We start from the raw sequence: 17,244 nt of genomic DNA, 5'->3' as shown, positions 1-17,244 counted from the left end.
AAAATGCTAACACTTTTATTTTTGGGTATTTTAGAGATATGTTTACAAATACACTAATAATTCGATCTTAAACTGGAAATTGTCATCTTAAAACCTTAATCTGATTATCTTAATCAGAGTAAGGTCATAATCAAAGTATAACACCTAGATTTCAATCTTTCAGTTTATTGGGGCATGTAAATGCCTTAGTGTTGGATGAGACCAGATGCTAAAGGAGAGGATGTGCTGCTGGGAAAGCTGCTTCTTACATTGGTTCCTTTAGACCTTTAAACTGATTATTAAATTAATCCATGTAAACCAGGTTATTAGATAAATTGTGCTATGTCCAACCATGTAAATGTAATTGAAATACTGCATTAAGCTGATTACTCCCAGTAATCAGAATATTGATGTGCATGTAAATGTACTCACTGAATAATGACTTCCAGGTAATGATTTTTTCCCCAAAATGGACATATACTGCCGGGTTTTGGAATAAAACTCTTTATATCAAGACATTGATAGTCATATTATTAGACTACTAACAGTTGAAGTACAGTACTGACTTGATATAAAGAGATACAAAGATACAATCCTTAGGCGGTGTGTGTCTGAGTCCAGAGTGATGAACTTCAGGGGGGATTTTTTTTTCTTCCAAAAATGAATATTTACTTCTGTTTTTTCTTTTGAAATTCATCAGATCAGGAATTTCAGATGGACAATACTATAAGCTCTATATTCACAGTAGCTAAAGGCAGTGAGCAACACAATCATGTGCATTTTGTGCCACAACTTCCAAATCCCCTCTAACTCCTTTGGGAAGTTCGGGATAAACGTCTTTGTTTCATCCCTGAGAATGACAACAGGCTAGTAACGGTACAGTATGCGGCTCCAGCCCTCAATGAAAAACACATTTCTCCTGGACTGCTTGTATGCAGATAGACAAACACCAAATAAAAACCACAACCAAAGTAAACCGGGAGAGGAGGCTCTGCTCCGTGGGAACACGAGAAGCCATGGCTTGTGTGGTCGTAATAACGAACCAGAGACGGCCATTTCAACAGCTGCCTTATGCTGTGGTTTTTTAATAATGTTTCTTTATATATTTTATGAATTTATTTGATTCTAGAGGGAATGTAGCCAAAGGAGACTGTGGACCGGTTTAATTCAATGGGCTAGACCAAGTGTGTGTGTGTGTGTGTGTGTGTGTGTGTGTGTGAGAGAGAGTGTGTATTCCTAGCATGATTCATTTGCGGTGAATAAAACCAGCTGTTTCTATTGAACGGTGGCCAAGAACCCCATGCACCAGGGGGAATAGACGGTGTAAAAGACCACTGAGTGCAATGTTACCTAACATCGCCTGACCATCCACTGACCACTGGGCCATGCTCTCCACTGAGGTGACTATTGGTCAGATCTGCTCTCACACCAATGGAATAAGCCTTTACACTCTGAGGGGTTCAAGCTCCGTCCATCAAACTGCCACAGCAACTCAAGTCATGCAGTGCAACTGAGAACCAAGTCATCCCTAATAAAACATCATTCCTATAATATTCCTTTAGGGACTTCTGGTGTGTCTATGGTACTCAATAGTGAGTTTATAGTGAGCTTATATACTTAATATTATTTTTATCTGCTATGGTATCACTATAATATTCCTATAGGGATTCATAGTGCATCTACTATGTATCCTACTTTATGCCAATTTGTATCACCTATAGTGTCATTATAATATTCCTATAGTATTCGTATAGGGACTTACAGTTTTGCTGTGATTGTATAGTATAGTTCTTTATTGTCAGGTAAGGAAAAAATGTTAAGCAATTAAATTTCTTTGTGATTGCAGTTTATCTGGGGCAGTCTTTAATGTGTGTTATTAATATTTCATATGAGCCTGAAAGTGATTGAGGTCTTAACAAGACAAGTTCACATATCAAGAAGTCATCGCCCCTCAGTAAGCTGTGACAACCATTTGTATTTCACAATAAAAGTATTCTCGATCGCGAAAAAATACAAGTGAAAGAAATGAGAAACATTCTTTTGAGCACTAATGAAGTTTGCAGGGCTGCTTACACACTTTCAATAATGGCCCTGTTTCTAGATGTTAATGTGCATATTGCAATTTATCATAATAATATGAAAACAATAATGCTACTCATACTGTAGTGCTAGGTTAATGAGATAACAATATGGGCAAACCTATGGAAAATTACGGCTCAAGCAATCAGGCCATGATTACAAGGCCGTGATTACAAAAACACACTAATAATGAAAGAGTAATTATTTCTTATACATAGAAAACTGACCCCCACATTTATTTTCTGACCTCTTTTTCTCTTTTTCACTCAAGAAAGTCCTCCTCCCTCCACCTTTAACCCATTTTCCAAACTAAGTACTTGGAGATTGACAGACGAGTGAGTTAGGATAAGGTTAGGACATAGAGTTTAAGTCTGGGTTGAAGCTTACTTTATTTGCACAGTGATAACACAGCAACGCACTGAAACAACAGTACAGCAGAAGCAAACGTGATAAAAACATAAAGTACAGATACGAAATATAGAAAGAAAAAAGAAAGATAGAAATATTTACTGGACACTATTATCAACAGGTAGGAGTCCGGAAGGACACATGACTGTTGTGGGGATTGAACCTGTGAACTTTTCATTACAGGACCGTCCCACTAACCACCTTACCAAAACACACACCAAGAGAAATTAGATATGCCACTTTGCTCCACAAGAGGATGGTGTAGAGATTTTCTGTCAAAAGTTTTTTATAGAGAGCCTGTTGACACACTCCTACCTGGGCGCTATCAAACTTCACTATCTGGAAAAATAGTTTTCTACAAATGGAGCCATATCTATTTAATAAAAGGAAGTAAAAGTTATTTCTGAAGGATTTACTTTAGCTTTTACTGTTCGCAACTTAGCTGCGATTTTTCACACCAACTCTCATAATCCTGTTCTCTTATGCAAATGAAATTCACGTGACATCATATGATGCTACAACATTAGTTTGCATGGACTGCTGCAATATAGTGATAGGCTATGGCAATAAATCTTTGAATGGTCATATGACAACACATAGCCTATTCTGGAATATAGATCTATGTTTTTAGATCTATTAGACGCTTTTAGATCTATGTAATATGTAACCTTATAAGTTGTATGCTAACGTTAACTAGCTGAAAACAAGCTAAGGCTTGATTTTACCGGGTCTATTTTTGTCTGTCTTGGTGCTTGGTCTTTATTATGGTGTGTACTGTGTAGCCTATTTTATTCTCATTCATATTTGTATTCTTTTTTGATTGTTTTTTTTATTTTTATTTCAGATTTACATCTTTTTCATTCTAGTAAAGCACTTTGCAACTCTGTAAGTGCTATGTAAAGAATGTTTTCATATTATGATTATTATGAGGCGTATACGTCATCTCCACGAATGCGCAGTGGGACTGTACAGACTCGGCTTGTTTAAAGTGTGTTCTTTAAAGGCAGGAATGTAAATCCAGTGGGGATTAGTGAGAAGACACTGGGCTGTAAACCCTCCAGTAGCTCTCCAAGGGGTCTGCTTCAGTGCGTAAAAGTTGGGAGTTGGGACGCGGCTCCGGACGCACCGCGCAGCATTTATTATCCCACAGACTCCCATGTGCTTCACCTCTGTGGGAAATTTGACTATGATTTCTGATCATTTTATACCAGAACACGTGCGGGTCGCTGACAGATGAAAACAGAACAGTTTTGCTGAAGTTTCGGCGTTTTCCTTGAACAGATCATCTGTCCCGGAGCGCAAGGGGACATGGGTCAACTTTATGGTGCGACACTTTTACCATTTGGCGCTATCTGTGTTGTTTTCCTATGGGAGTCTGGTGCCAGCTCTATCAGAACGACGGTTGGAGTGGACACCTCTGGGTAAGTCTCAGAGATGAAACTACTGAGAAAGTATATCTTGATTGTTTCTGAATGAGCAGCTTGGTGTGCTGATGAAGCCGTGTCAACTTCATCCTCCACTTCATCCATAAAATGCGTTTAACCAGTGATGCAGGCTAGTGTTAAATAAAAAGGACAGGATATGACCTCCAGTCAGTGATCATCATTACACAAATCAATGAAACTTAAAAAACCCCCATTAATTTATGATTTTTTCCTCTTAAAAGACCCTATATTTTCATAGAAGCTAACTTACATCAGTTGATGCTACTTACAATGATGATACTATGAACTTTGGTTGTAAAGACTTACATCAGACTAAAAATGTAGTTAAACTCTATTTTGCAAATAAAATGAACTAGAAGTGGGTTCAGCCTAGTTTAGCGTCCACTACATCCCTGCTTTAACAGACAGGTCCGTTCTTTACAGATACTGCCAAGTTTGTTTCAGCATCGAATCTCAATTCACTTATTTAATTGTAAGATAGACACACACTGCCAAAGCTATATTCATGTTTAGACTATTTGTATAGTTTTTTGTGCTTTAAGTCATACGTCTGTGAGCAGGCTGTTAGAGAGGAAACCCCCAGATGAACCACTGTAGTGCGCCTAATCTAATGTGATTTTGGAGGAAATACAAATGCCAAAGGGAAACTCCAAATGGTTGGAATCGGTCGCGGTGCGGAGAGCCAAATGTTATTTGTGCTCAGACATAACATGACAGATGTTATTAAGGTGCTGTGAGAGAGCCGGTCAGGGGGTGAGGAGAGGATGCAAGGAGCACATGCACTCAATAATGTGAGCAGGGAAATAAACCACTGAGACACAAACCCACAGAGACTGCTGAGCAGTGAGACTCAGCTCAGAATCCCATACCATTAATATGACTTTAAAACATTTCTCCACTGTTTGAATCTATTTGGATCGTTAACTTTTTTTCTGCTCTGTCTTTAAAATTGGCATGTAAGTGCCAGGAACCATAACACCTTCACATTTATTATGTTTTCATGGTTTACTTTAAATTCATCAGATTCTGTTATAAGGGGATGAAAATTTCCACTGCTGTGATTGATGGCCAATCTGGCTACATAAACATATATAGGAGCTGAGTTATTGTCTTAAGGAACCTGTATATGGTTGGGTTGGCACAAAGGCTAATCTTGACTGTGCATATAATATTGGACTGTTTCCCTGGCTGTGAAATTTACATCAGTAAAAGCAGACTAGTGAGGTTTGTGTATTTCTTTTTCGTTTGGTTTATGCCGACTGCACCCATTCTTGACAATCAAAAGACACATTTAAGATTACTTTCATGGCATTTCTTGCTATGTTAGATAATGTACAGGGAAGAAAGACAGATTTGAGACCATAACATCCCAAGCAGGCATTTAGTGGAGAGTAAACCCACTTAAACTCATTTTACACACCTTTTTATTTACCCACCTCTTTAGGAAGACTTACATTTCTGAGGTAAATTCAAGCAAAGCCTTAAATTTCCATCACTACTTCCTTGTTCTGATAGCCATTCTACTGTAGTTTGTTTCTAACGCATCAGTGGCACTTTGGGAATACACCTTCAGACCTTCTAGTCAGCTCCATCAGTTAATCAAACCTATCGCCAGCTACCTACTTAGTAGGGAGACCGCTCTTCAACTGGAGGACCTGGATTCAAACCTCCATCTGCCCTGCTGAAGTGTCCTTGAGCAAGACACCGAATCCCTACCAGCTGCAAGCTGCTGTTCTGTAGCTGAGCCTGACCTCTGAACTCTCTGTTGAGGGGGGCAAGAGGAAAGAGTATTTCCCTACAGGTTCAATAAAGTATCACAATGTCATTTATTATTAAACCTGCAACAAGCCATACAATCCGGTTATATACAATACTTACAACTAGCGGAATGGAGCAGTGGAAGCTAAAGCTGAAATTGGCTTGTGACTGGAAGGTCACTGGTTCAGATTCCTAGACCAGCTGGGAAAATATGGGCAGGTGAAGTGATGAGTAACACTCTCCCTTCCCTCAACAACTACTACTGTCAAGTTGCCCTTGAGCAAGGCATTTCACCCCCCAGTTGCTCCAGTGAAGCTGCTCAGTGGAAGGCTGTGGTTGTACTGGGCAGCTCCCAGTGTGTTTGTTACTATTATGGCCTGCTCCACTACAGCCATCGGGTGTCAGGCATTGCCATCAGCCGTCAGCCATCGAAGGAATGATTCCTTTACCAGCACTGAAAGATGCTCCACTGCTCGCGTTGCGTTCGCATTACGTTGCATTGCGTCCAATGGCTGCGTCCAAGCTACGAAATCGCAGAGGTTCAATTCTCAATGGCTGACGCACGCGTTCTCCCTCATTGAAATAAAGTTGAATTGATTGTTTTCTGGTGAATCCATTCAAAAGTCAATGCGCTCTGTGGAGAACGTCACATTGGCGCAACGCTGATGGCAACACGATGCGATGCTGGTAGTGGAGCTCTAACGTTAGTGTGTAGCGTAGCACTGCTTCTTCCCTGGCTAAATACAAGTTAAAACAAAACTCTTTAAATCATCTCTGTCCTTGTTTTTCTGCCTTGTCTCCTGTTCTTTTGCAGGACGGATTGTCCAGAGAACAAGATCCTGACAGTGGAGTATCCCTGTGTCCGAGCTGGGGGGAAGAACAGCACTTGTTTCAGGTAAGACACACAGCTGTCCCTCCACAACAGCGCCTCCTAAACCAGTATGGGTTTGGACCAAAGAGGGTCATGACTGAGGTTTCTACTGGCTCCCATGTGGTATTTTTTAATGGGTCGTAGAGTGAAACTAAATATGAAAAGTTACATTATACATTTCTGATGTTTAGCTGAGTCTCTTATCCAGAGCAGTGTCTCACTCAGTGTCTTAATGAGAGGACTGAACTTGAAACCTTTTTAGGTAATGGAATGGTCTCTCTAACGACTAAACCACACTGTGTCCAAAACTCTATATATCCCTTTTGGAAACTCAATATATCCATTTAGGGAAAAAAAAAATAATTTCCTGAAGATCATCATTCAATATCTTGAAAACATTGAGGATCTAGTCGATAAAAGTGTCATCATTTGTCAACCAACAACAGTTATCCTTTAAGAAGTAGCATAATTCTTTTGTGCTTTGAATCTTTTTTAAGATAAGATATCGCTCTTTTTCAAAAGATGGATTTCTTATTTTGGACCCAAAGTACAACCAACTTATCTTGACCTGCTTGGACCTGCTTTGATCACTAAACCGTTGTCAAACTTTGCCAAACATGGATTTAAGTTGCGATCATTCAAAAACATTATCTTGCTCAGTCATCTTGTAAGAGTAAATGTCACTTTTTTCAAATGGTGCATATCTCACTTTGGAACAAAATCTATTTTCCTTTGTATTGCAATTTCCATCTGCGCTGAAATGAATTCCTCCGGCCTGGCTCTGTGACAATAAAAGGGAACTTAAACTTGAACTTTCTCAGTTTGGGTTCTGGGCTAAAAACAGATTAAGAAGTCTTCCCCCGCAGGGAGCAGTAGGTCTGCACCATAACCTTAAAAGTAGAAGTGGTCTGGATTCAAAAGAAAGGATGCGTTTAGTCATTTTTATTGCATTATATTCATTCACAGGAAGACAGGAACAGCAAACTCTGACCCTCCACTCTACTACATTGTACATTCTAGTCATTTAGCTGATGCACTTATCCAGAACCACTTACAGTGAGTCAAGTAAGCTTCAGTTTCTACATCAGCAACATTACAAGCAGCCAATAATGAGCACAAGGGTCAGAGTCACAGCACTCTGAATATTTTTGCTTTAACCCTAGAATGATCATGTAAGAGAGAAGTATCCTACTAGGCAAAGGAAATCAAAGAAACAAGAGCTAAGAAAAGAGGTAGAAAACAGGTCAGATCCTTTGGAATGGGAGATGTGGGCCAGGGTGGGAGAGGGAGATGTGGAGTATTTCTTGAAGAGATGAGTTTTCTTGCTAACTTTTCTTTTGCTCTCGTCTCTTTAACTGTGTGCATTTTACACTTAGTCTGTGTGAAGGAAAATGCTCTTTACCTTTGATGCCATCATATTGTATGAGCATACGTTAAAAGAAACAAATTAAAGATATATCTGTAGCATTCATACTCTGGGCAATGGTAGACATGAAGAAGGAGAAAATCAATGTAAACCGCTCATTCAGACATCTTGATAACTTTCTTCTAAATCCCAACTTTGGTTTGGATTTGCTCGTTGGCGTAAGAAGAGCCTTTTATAAATGAGGCACCAGGTCTGGTTTGAGGCCAGAGGATCTGATCTGTTTACTGTCAAGGTTAGAGCAGCAACAGGCTCTGTGTCTCGTTTGATTCCTGGCTCTGCATGAGATGTGTGGAGCTGGAGGAGGAGGTGGAGGAGCTGATGTCGTCTTTTCCTCGCTGTGTTTCTCAAGGTAGTTCAGTACTTCACAGACCTGGATCAAATAGTATTTGCAAATACTTTTAACGCTGTGAAATATGCCTGTCTGAACAAGTCATTTAGTATCATATTCCGTTTTGAAATGCAATTTTTTCCTAAACCAATTCTGCCGATGGGGTGAGTGAGATAATTCCGCTTGTTTCCAATGCAGTTTCACCAATTTGATGAAAGCGTCAATCTTGGAACGAGGCAGAATAAGGCAGATCGCTCCACTAGTACCAAGAAAAAACCCTTGATTTAAAAACAAATCTTGAAAACTGTTTATCAGCATTGCAAAAATGTGAAACTACCACACTGATAAATTTTTTCACTTGTTTGAACAAAAATAAGGTTTTGATACTCAGTAGATTAAATGACTTGAGCTGGATTTTGAAATTTATTGCAGTGTATGGTTTGTTTTAGCCCTTCATAAGATGCCAGATGTGGTCTCGCACTTAAGTGGTTTGCCACTTAGGACAATAGTGCGAGAGTTTAGAGAAGTATTGAAATAAATTCAATATACTTAGAACACTTTAACTGTCAACTTCTGTGACTGATACTACTGACCTATAATAACTATTTGACCCAGTTCTGGTTCTGTGTATGAACTGCCTCAGGCTGCTAATGCTTGTTTCAGTGAGGGCCATGTATGAGAATAGCTGCTCAGTCTAACAGTCCAGTCATCACTCTGCCGAGTCCTGGCAGGCTGGTTTTCCCATCACTCCTGGTTCTTTTTCTCTTATTTCTTTACCTGGCACCTCTCTCCCATATTCAAATAATCTGTGGAAAAACTTCACAGAGTTTTGTTCCAAGATGATATATTTAACATTTGCAAAAAAGTGACACCTACCCATAGAAAGTGGTTGCTAGCAAAACAGTAAAGCAAATTATGGTACTTATGGTAGTTAAATTATAGCAGCAGTTAACATAAGTCGTTATTTGACACAGCGATAACACTTTTATGAACCGTATCCTCTATGTTTTATATAGAGGCCTTTCTATAGAGATATTGAATGATGAATTTATTTTTTTCCCCAAATGAATACATAGCATTTAGTTAATGAACTCTTCATTTGTTGCAGCTGTTGTCAAGGTGCTGTGACTCTCACCCTTGCACTCTTTGCAATTTGTTGCCTACAATGTTCTCTTAATATAACCCTCTTCTGCAGCTACACTCACTGTTAGTTGCCCTGGATAAGAGTGTTAGCTAAATGCCTAAAATGCAAACATAATGTCTGTGTCTCAGAGGGCTTTGCGGTGTTGGGCAGAAGTAAACCCATGCTGCTCTCTCCATCAAAACAAAGACCCAGCCAGCCGCAGGTCTCCTCCCCCTCGGCAGCGGTTTTCACAGCAATGAGGGTGAAGCAGCCCAATTTCTACATTTCTATTGTTCTGCCCACTCTCTTGTTCTTGCTCTGGCTTCGCCAGAGGTCAAATTTGAACTGTGCCAAGCCAAACATATACACTTTGTACCCAGATTCTTTCTGAGTGTGCGTGTGAGTGTGTGTGTTTATGCATGAGTCTGTTTCAGAGTTGTCTCTGTGTCTGGCAGATACAGCAGGTTTGTAATGATGAGAGTTAATGTACTGCTCCTCTCGGAGCTCTACCTCTCTAAGCACTCTCAGCTGTGGAGTCCGACTCAGAGAGGCTCGATGGGCTCGATAAACCAATAAACCATGCTTTCTCTAGATTGGCATATTGTTCTGGTTTAAATACACTGAATGGCTCATTGCTCCGGTAGACGACACACATAAACAGCACGCTATGGTGTTTGAGTTTGGGCACAACACTAGAGCAATGTTACAGCACTGCTCTCTAACTCGAATAATGCGGGGGCAGATGATGAATGTTATGGGGACATGATTAAATGGCATTCTGACAGACAAAGTTATATTGTTGAGCTTTTGTCTTCAATGTTACTGTAATTTTTATTGCTTCCATGCTGTATCCTATTACAATGACCCAATTTTCCCAACAGGATCATTACAGTTTTATATTTCATCTTATCCTAAAAGTTAGTTCAGCAGCGATCATCTATGTTTCATCTCTCGGAGGGATGGCAGGCTGTTATGGAGGATGCGTCCTAGTCAAAGAGTTGCTTGTTCCATCCCAGCTGCTGACAGAGTCTGTTATTACTGATGTGCCCCTGAGCAAGGGCATCTAACCCTCATGTGTACAGTATGTGTACCAGCCTACCCCAACGATGGGTAGGCTGGTAGAAAAAAATACTGCGATACAATGTGTAGGGTACATGCTTAGGTTAGTTTATTTGCACAGTGAGAAAATACAGCGATAAAAACCACAGAAAGAAGAGAAATAAACTGCTAATTTGTGCTGGCAGGAATAAGAAAAAAACAAGCCAAACACTTCAACAACACCCAATAAACACTTTGCATCATTGTAATGATGGAGGGATGACAGAGAGTTAGTGGACAGTGGATAGGGGAGAAGCAGGGTAAGGCGTCGGTTTCAGTGTCTGTACACAGTGTCTGTTCATCCAAACTGTTGCTGCCCAAACACACACACACACACACACACACACACACACTCTCTCCTTCTTCCCATCTTTCCAATTCTTGTTCTCTCTTGCTCTCTTTCTCTTCCACGCACACATGCCTGTAACAATACTATCGTGCAGAGTGTGTGGTCAGATGACAGTGCTACGACGCAGGCTGTACGCAAGAGAGGAAAAAAACAGGGCGAGTGAAAACGAATGCTTACCGTAAGAGTTTCTTCACTTTGCCTCCAGGAATATCTGGAGGCTTAGTCATACAGGCTCTGCTCGTTCTGGCCCAATTTGCATCTCTGAAGTTCCTCTCTGCTGGGGTCTCTGATATGATTACTATGCTGGCGCCTTTCAGACATTTTTGCCTTTCAAATTCGCTATCCATCTCTCTTGTCGTCTGAGAACTGCCGCAGAGGTACTCTGAACTGACATGAACTCTCTGTCTCTCTCCACACACACACAAACACACACACACACACACACACACACGCACACACACGATTACACTAGACATGAGGACCATCCATTAGATGACAGGTACTCCATAACAGCAAGCCTATAAATACATTAATTCCCTAACTCCTAACCTTCACCACTACATACTGTACTTCACCCTAACCTTAATTCTAACTCTAACCCTAAAGTGAGGATCTGCCAAATGTGCTCGCTTTGGAGGAGCTTACTCACCTTTTGATTGTTGTCTGGACATTTATCTCTCATGAGGACAGAAATACAGGAACATACACGCTCTTGCTTCTTAGATGCTTCATGTATTACCCTATACTCTACATATAAACCCAGTTTATGACTTTTTTGACTGATTTTGGTTTTTCAGCAAAGACATAACGCATGTTTTAATAATGTGAGTTTCAGTTTTAGTCAACCTCAGATTTCAACCGCAACCACTTCCTGTCTTGACTCATTATACGAGCCGTGCAGGGTTTGCTGTAGCCAATCATATGCCTCTGTGAACATGTGTGGCAAGTGAGTACATGTTGGTCAGGAGGCAGAAAGGCCCCCTTTACACCTGGCATGTACATGTGTCTCATATCCAGATTGTGTCCATCTGGATAACACATTGACATTTGATTTATAGGTTTTGTCACACGTCACGTCTTCCCGTAATATTTACATCCTTTAAAACTGACAATTAATACAAGGTCTTGCTTGTTCCCTATCCTTTCCTGAAAACCATTTTTTTTAAAGAACATTTTGCCTGTGCTTCCTAGTTGGATCTGCGTGTGAAAGTCAATTTCCGTTAACATAGCCCCTTTATGTGCATTGGAAACTCATTGCATTTACGCTTTGTTATTAATTTGGCCAAATGCATGTCTGACCACATCTGGAGGTGATATTGATGATTAGATCTGCAATCCATCTTGGGTGCATTTACACCTGGATTTTATGCAATTTGCGCTATCTGAATGCGATCCGATCACCCACGTCGGAACCAACATGGGCATCTGAATCTTGTTAACCCTTTATGCATACTGTCTGTTTTGTCAGTGGGTAGGAGAGCTAGACACTCTGAAAAGACCACATGAGCCTCAGTACTGGACTTTGTTGGTTTCAGTCAATGAACTGCAGAATTGGACATTGTTGGTTTGAGTTAGTGAGTTGAAGTCTTTGCTGGTTTGAGTTAGTGGGCTACAGCATTGGACTTTGTTTGGTGGTATTTGCATGCAATCGCTGTTCCTTCCCGAAAGAGGCGATTAAAGATTGTTTGTTGATTCCTATCCACCAATTTTTCCCTCTGTTCAAGTGAGACGCACTGTATTAGCTTATTATACGAGCCATGCAAGCCACTCTGTGACCAATCATACTCTGTCGATGAGACACAGGCCTGTCACGAAATGTCTGGAGAGTGAATAACAGTTGGTAATGAGGGGCACCATGTTGGAGGAGTGACAACAAAAGGTGTGTGTATATGACCCTGATATGACCCTGATACTTTTACCTGTTTTATAGCATAAGCCTGCCTATACAAGTTCAGAATTTTAGGATGAGGTGATAACGCTACAGTCTCTTCCAACATGGTGGCACGTCCCTCATAGCCTTTGGTAACGACTCTCCAATCAGTCTATAACAGGCCTCTATTCCTTCACCCCCCCCCCACCACCCCTCCCCTGTGTGTCAACCAGCAGCGTTTAAAGTGTTCATTACTGGGAGTGACTCAGCTCCAGGCCTGGACTCCATCTCCATCTCCACTCTACGGCTTCTTTCTTTTCAATAGGACTCGGCCTCTCTGTTTGGCTCTGAAGAGACAGAAGCCAGGCCTGCGTCTAGTAGCCCGAGCGTTCAAGTCGGGGGTTGAGGTCAGGTCAAGTTTAATATACGGTCGAATTCATACATTCAACGTGTTGTTTTGAAGCGCACATGATTACAGAGCTGTGGCAGTCGTTAGAGCTTTGTGCTAACTGGCTAGCGTTAGCGAGGTTAGCGGTGAGAAGTGGATCCTGCCTTTTGTGACTTTTTCACAGTAACAGATGTTTTACTATTGTTTTAAGATTATTTCCGGTTTAGAGAGTTTAAATTTAGCTTTCAAGCTCTATCATGATCATATTTGATCACTCTAGAGACAAAGGAATACTTGTGACTCATCCAGAGTTCTGCTGAGCCCTGGCCAAAGGTTTTCCCCAACTCTCCTGCCTCTTATTTCTCTTAGGCCTAATCACACATGAACACTCTAGGGATGCAGGAATATTTGCTTCATCTGTTGTCTTTGTGCCCTTACTGTTGGGCAATTGTGGGAATAACCAGCCCTCCTGAAAAATGTGTAAGCTGTGTCTTTCTTCAGCAGTCACAATTAACTTTTTTTTTTGGCCGCACAGCCTTCATAAGCATCACACAAGTATCACAGAAACATTCTGGGGGTTATTCATAAAAGTGGCAGGGTTAGTATGAAGTAATGGGCTGACACCATCATGGTAGAGTGTTTTCTTAGTCATGATGAACATAAATTAGCGGGTCAGTTTGACTGTTTGTGTTTTTGCAGGACCACCACCATCTTTTGATCATGTGCATGTGCCATAAGCAGCTCATAAAAGCAAAAATACCACCTGCTTTCGTCAGATGATGTATTTTTAAAACTCGGTCAGTCCGAAAAATTTCGTAAACCCCACTGCACATACAGAGCTGTGGGATACAGAGATACAATACCTAGAAGTTTCTCAGGCAGCCACACTGGTGCTTTATCTCACTTGAAAGAACAGCAGAGCTTTATGTGGGGGTGCTAGAGTTTGCCTCTTGAACCCAGCTGAACCCCATACTAAATGTTTACATTATGGCCAATTCAAGCATTTTCCTAGTAAGATCTAAGAAAAAAGTTACGCCCTACACCAAAATGAATCTTTATAGTTTGATAACAGTGATTGATGTTGTACACGGTCAAGAAGAGGCCTAAATAACAGATCAACATCCTTATTAGTGATTGTACAATCTAAACAAGTAGAAGCCTACTTTAGGCTGTCACTTGTCACAACGGTCCCAATCAGGTAACCTGCACCAGTCTGGTCACAGTTTATCACCAGTTACATGTTTGTTAGTTGAGCGCCACTAGCCTCTTTTTGCGTCTCTGCTCAAACAATACCTAACTCCACCTCCTGGGACAGTGGTCGTCCTGGGACGGGGTAGGATGAGGCCACAGGGGAGCATCTCAGGTGTCATGGTCCCTCTGAGAGACGAGGATGTGTAGAGTTTCGGCAGTTAAACCTCTGAAATAACACTGAGCTGGGAGACGCAGAGTCTGGGGCTTGCAGGGTGAATGACACCCCGACTTCAAAACTCTCATAGACTGACTGACTGACTGACTGCCCTGCTGTATAAAGTGTTAGTGTATGTGATGTGTGTGTGTGGTATGGGAACAGGCAGGGGAGTCCCTCGCCAGTGCTGTAGAGGATGTTTTATGTAGTGATTAAGTAAGAGCATATGGAATGTGTGTGTGCGTGTGTGTGTGTGTGTGTGTGTGTGTGTGTGTGTGTGTGTGTGTGTGTGTGCGGACAGTGCTCTGTGGTGCCTTGAGCACAGGGCTGGAGATTAAGTAGCGCTATCCCAGAGGACTTAAGCTCCCTCTCATCCCCTTTCCTTTATTTGTTTCCTTATGGATTTACTGCATTAGCCTTGGCTCTCACCTCACCTCTGGACCTTCCACGGTATCCACACACACACACTATTATACACACACACACACACACACACACACACACACACACACTCTCTTATTGTAACCCCACTGTTAGTGCCACACACTATCCACTGACCAACATAGGGCTGCAACACTCTGCACACAACTTCCCAGCTGCTTAAGCTCTAGTTGAACCAAATGTAAAAAAGGTTTGGAGAGATAGATAAGCAGACAGGTAGATCTCAGTCCTTTATTAGTCCCTCTGTTGTCAGCAGTGCAATATGGAGTGGCTGCAGGAGAAAAAAACACATATTTTGAGGCCACAATTTACTACATTGAGGGAATGAGATGGTTCAGTACTGAGTGAACACGAGACAGACCTCGTATTTTGATTAAGTTGAGCGCACAAGATACATATTGTTCCCTTGTTTTGGTTAATTCCTGCTCTCGCTTTCATTTTGTGTGTACAGCCTCATATCTGGGGGAACAAATGAATTAATGCTGCATTCACATCTCTCTGCTGTTTTAGCATAGCGTCATCCTCAATGTAATCTCCTGCCCCAGAACGTGTTTGGAAGAAAGCTTGGTACCCTGTACTTGGTACTTTGTTGAGTTTGCGAAGTTTAGCTTCCATTCAGCTTTCATCAATTCACTTATATATTGGAGTGACTTTTTACAATTTGCAATCCCATAAACCAGCGTGCAGTTATCTTTTTGTCACTTCCAGCTATTTTGATACTCTGTTAATGCAGAGTTTAGAAAAATCCAAAGTATCCATCATCCGTTGGCCAGAAGAGCCGACAGCCACTGGGGTGCTAATCTGTTACTGTCCATCAAAACCACTGTAATGAATGACTTCTGGTCTCTGTCAAACCAGCGGAGCATGAAGTTGGGATCGCAACATGTGTGCCCGCAATTTAATAAAATGTGCGTATTTGCTTTTTTTAAAACTTGTGCTCAATTTAGCTTTTTCAGCAAGTTTCAAACTGATATCACCCACTTGCCATGGTTGAATTCACTTGATTGCCTTGATTAATTAAACTAGCCTGATATTTTGTTGAATAAAATTATATTTAGTTGATTTAGGCTTTTGATGAGGTAGAATGGATAGAGATTCATTAATCCCAGCAGGCCCTGATCAGTTATCATTTCCTGCTAACAACACTGTGATGCAAGACGTTATTGTTAGCGAGAAACTATTGGCAAGGACACTGAGAGCTAATGAGCTTTATCTGGACGGAACACTCACTGCTTTTTAGGAGACGGTTTGTATTTTGCTCTTAAAGGAAAATTCCACCCTCAGATAATCTTACACTGTTAGATATCATCAATTTGTGATTTTCAATGCATTCCAGGAGTTATTTTGTTATACATGTAGTTTACTTTCTTGTTGTACCCACTCTCCCTCAACCTGTCTCATCTACTTCTACTGAAGTTAGTGATTTCCTACATTTCCCAGAGTGACTTTTGACAATACACAGAGCAGGGGGGGGGCATGAACTTGATGCATGTTATATGTAGGTGGAGAGAGCAATAGAGATAACAATAGTATTAGCCTAGTGAGAGCAAGAGAGTGAGTTTTTCCAGTTCCAAAAAGTGAGAGTCATGCTCCTTACTCAAAATGCAACATGTCTTGTGGCTGCATTGCATTCTGGTCTACTGTCGCTGGAGAAATTGATATCTCTGCCTCTTCTACAATGGATTTCTCCCTGTATGATTGTTGAACATTGGTGTAATAGTGAGTCTAGAAAGAAGCCCTTGCTCTAAAACCTGGTGTTTTCTGTTGATGTTTTAGAGAACTGAATTTTTTTTTGGAAATCGTCAAAACAAAATGGCCCATAAGTGCTACATTCATGACTGTTTTTGTAACAGTGTTAAAGCTACAATCCACGATTGATGAAACTGCAACACAGTTAGGGTAGATGGAACGCTCTTCCGTATTGCAGCATTGTGATTTAGGATGATAAGACAAGACGGCTGTATTTTTACATACAAAATCTTGCTTAGTGCAGCTTTAATGATTAACACAAAATACATTTTTCCCCTACCGGACGGCCACTCCTGGGCCACAGAATACACGTAAGAAACAGTGTAGTAAAGTTGAAGAGAAAATAATAAAAAAATCTGTAAAGAAGATCAATAAAAAAATTGCACAGCAGGGAGATAGAGAGGAAGGTGGGAGATAGAGGAAAGGAAAAGAAAGGAAAGGAAAGGAAAGGAAAAGAAAGGAAAGGAAAGGAAAGGAAAGGAAAGGAAAGGAAAGGAAAGGAAAGGAGAGGAGAGGAGATGTGGACT

The 17,244-nt window shown here is 40.9% G+C and overlaps 1 pseudogene; it reads left to right on the top strand.

Moving 5' to 3' along the window:
• The first annotated feature begins 3,630 nt into the window (after positions 1-3,630).
• Positions 3,631-17,244, top strand: part of LOC139657760 (collagen and calcium-binding EGF domain-containing protein 1-like) — a 35,828-nt pseudogene continuing 22,214 nt past the window's right edge.

Source organism: Centroberyx affinis, unplaced genomic scaffold (genome assembly GCF_046629955.1).
Source record: "Centroberyx affinis isolate AG114_WGS23_722 - 3 ecotype Tasmania unplaced genomic scaffold, CSIRO-AGI_Caff_v1 ptg002750l_1, whole genome shotgun sequence".
Lineage (NCBI taxonomy): Eukaryota > Metazoa > Chordata > Actinopteri > Beryciformes > Berycidae > Centroberyx > Centroberyx affinis.
This window is presented reverse-complemented; position numbering and strand designations above follow the sequence as displayed.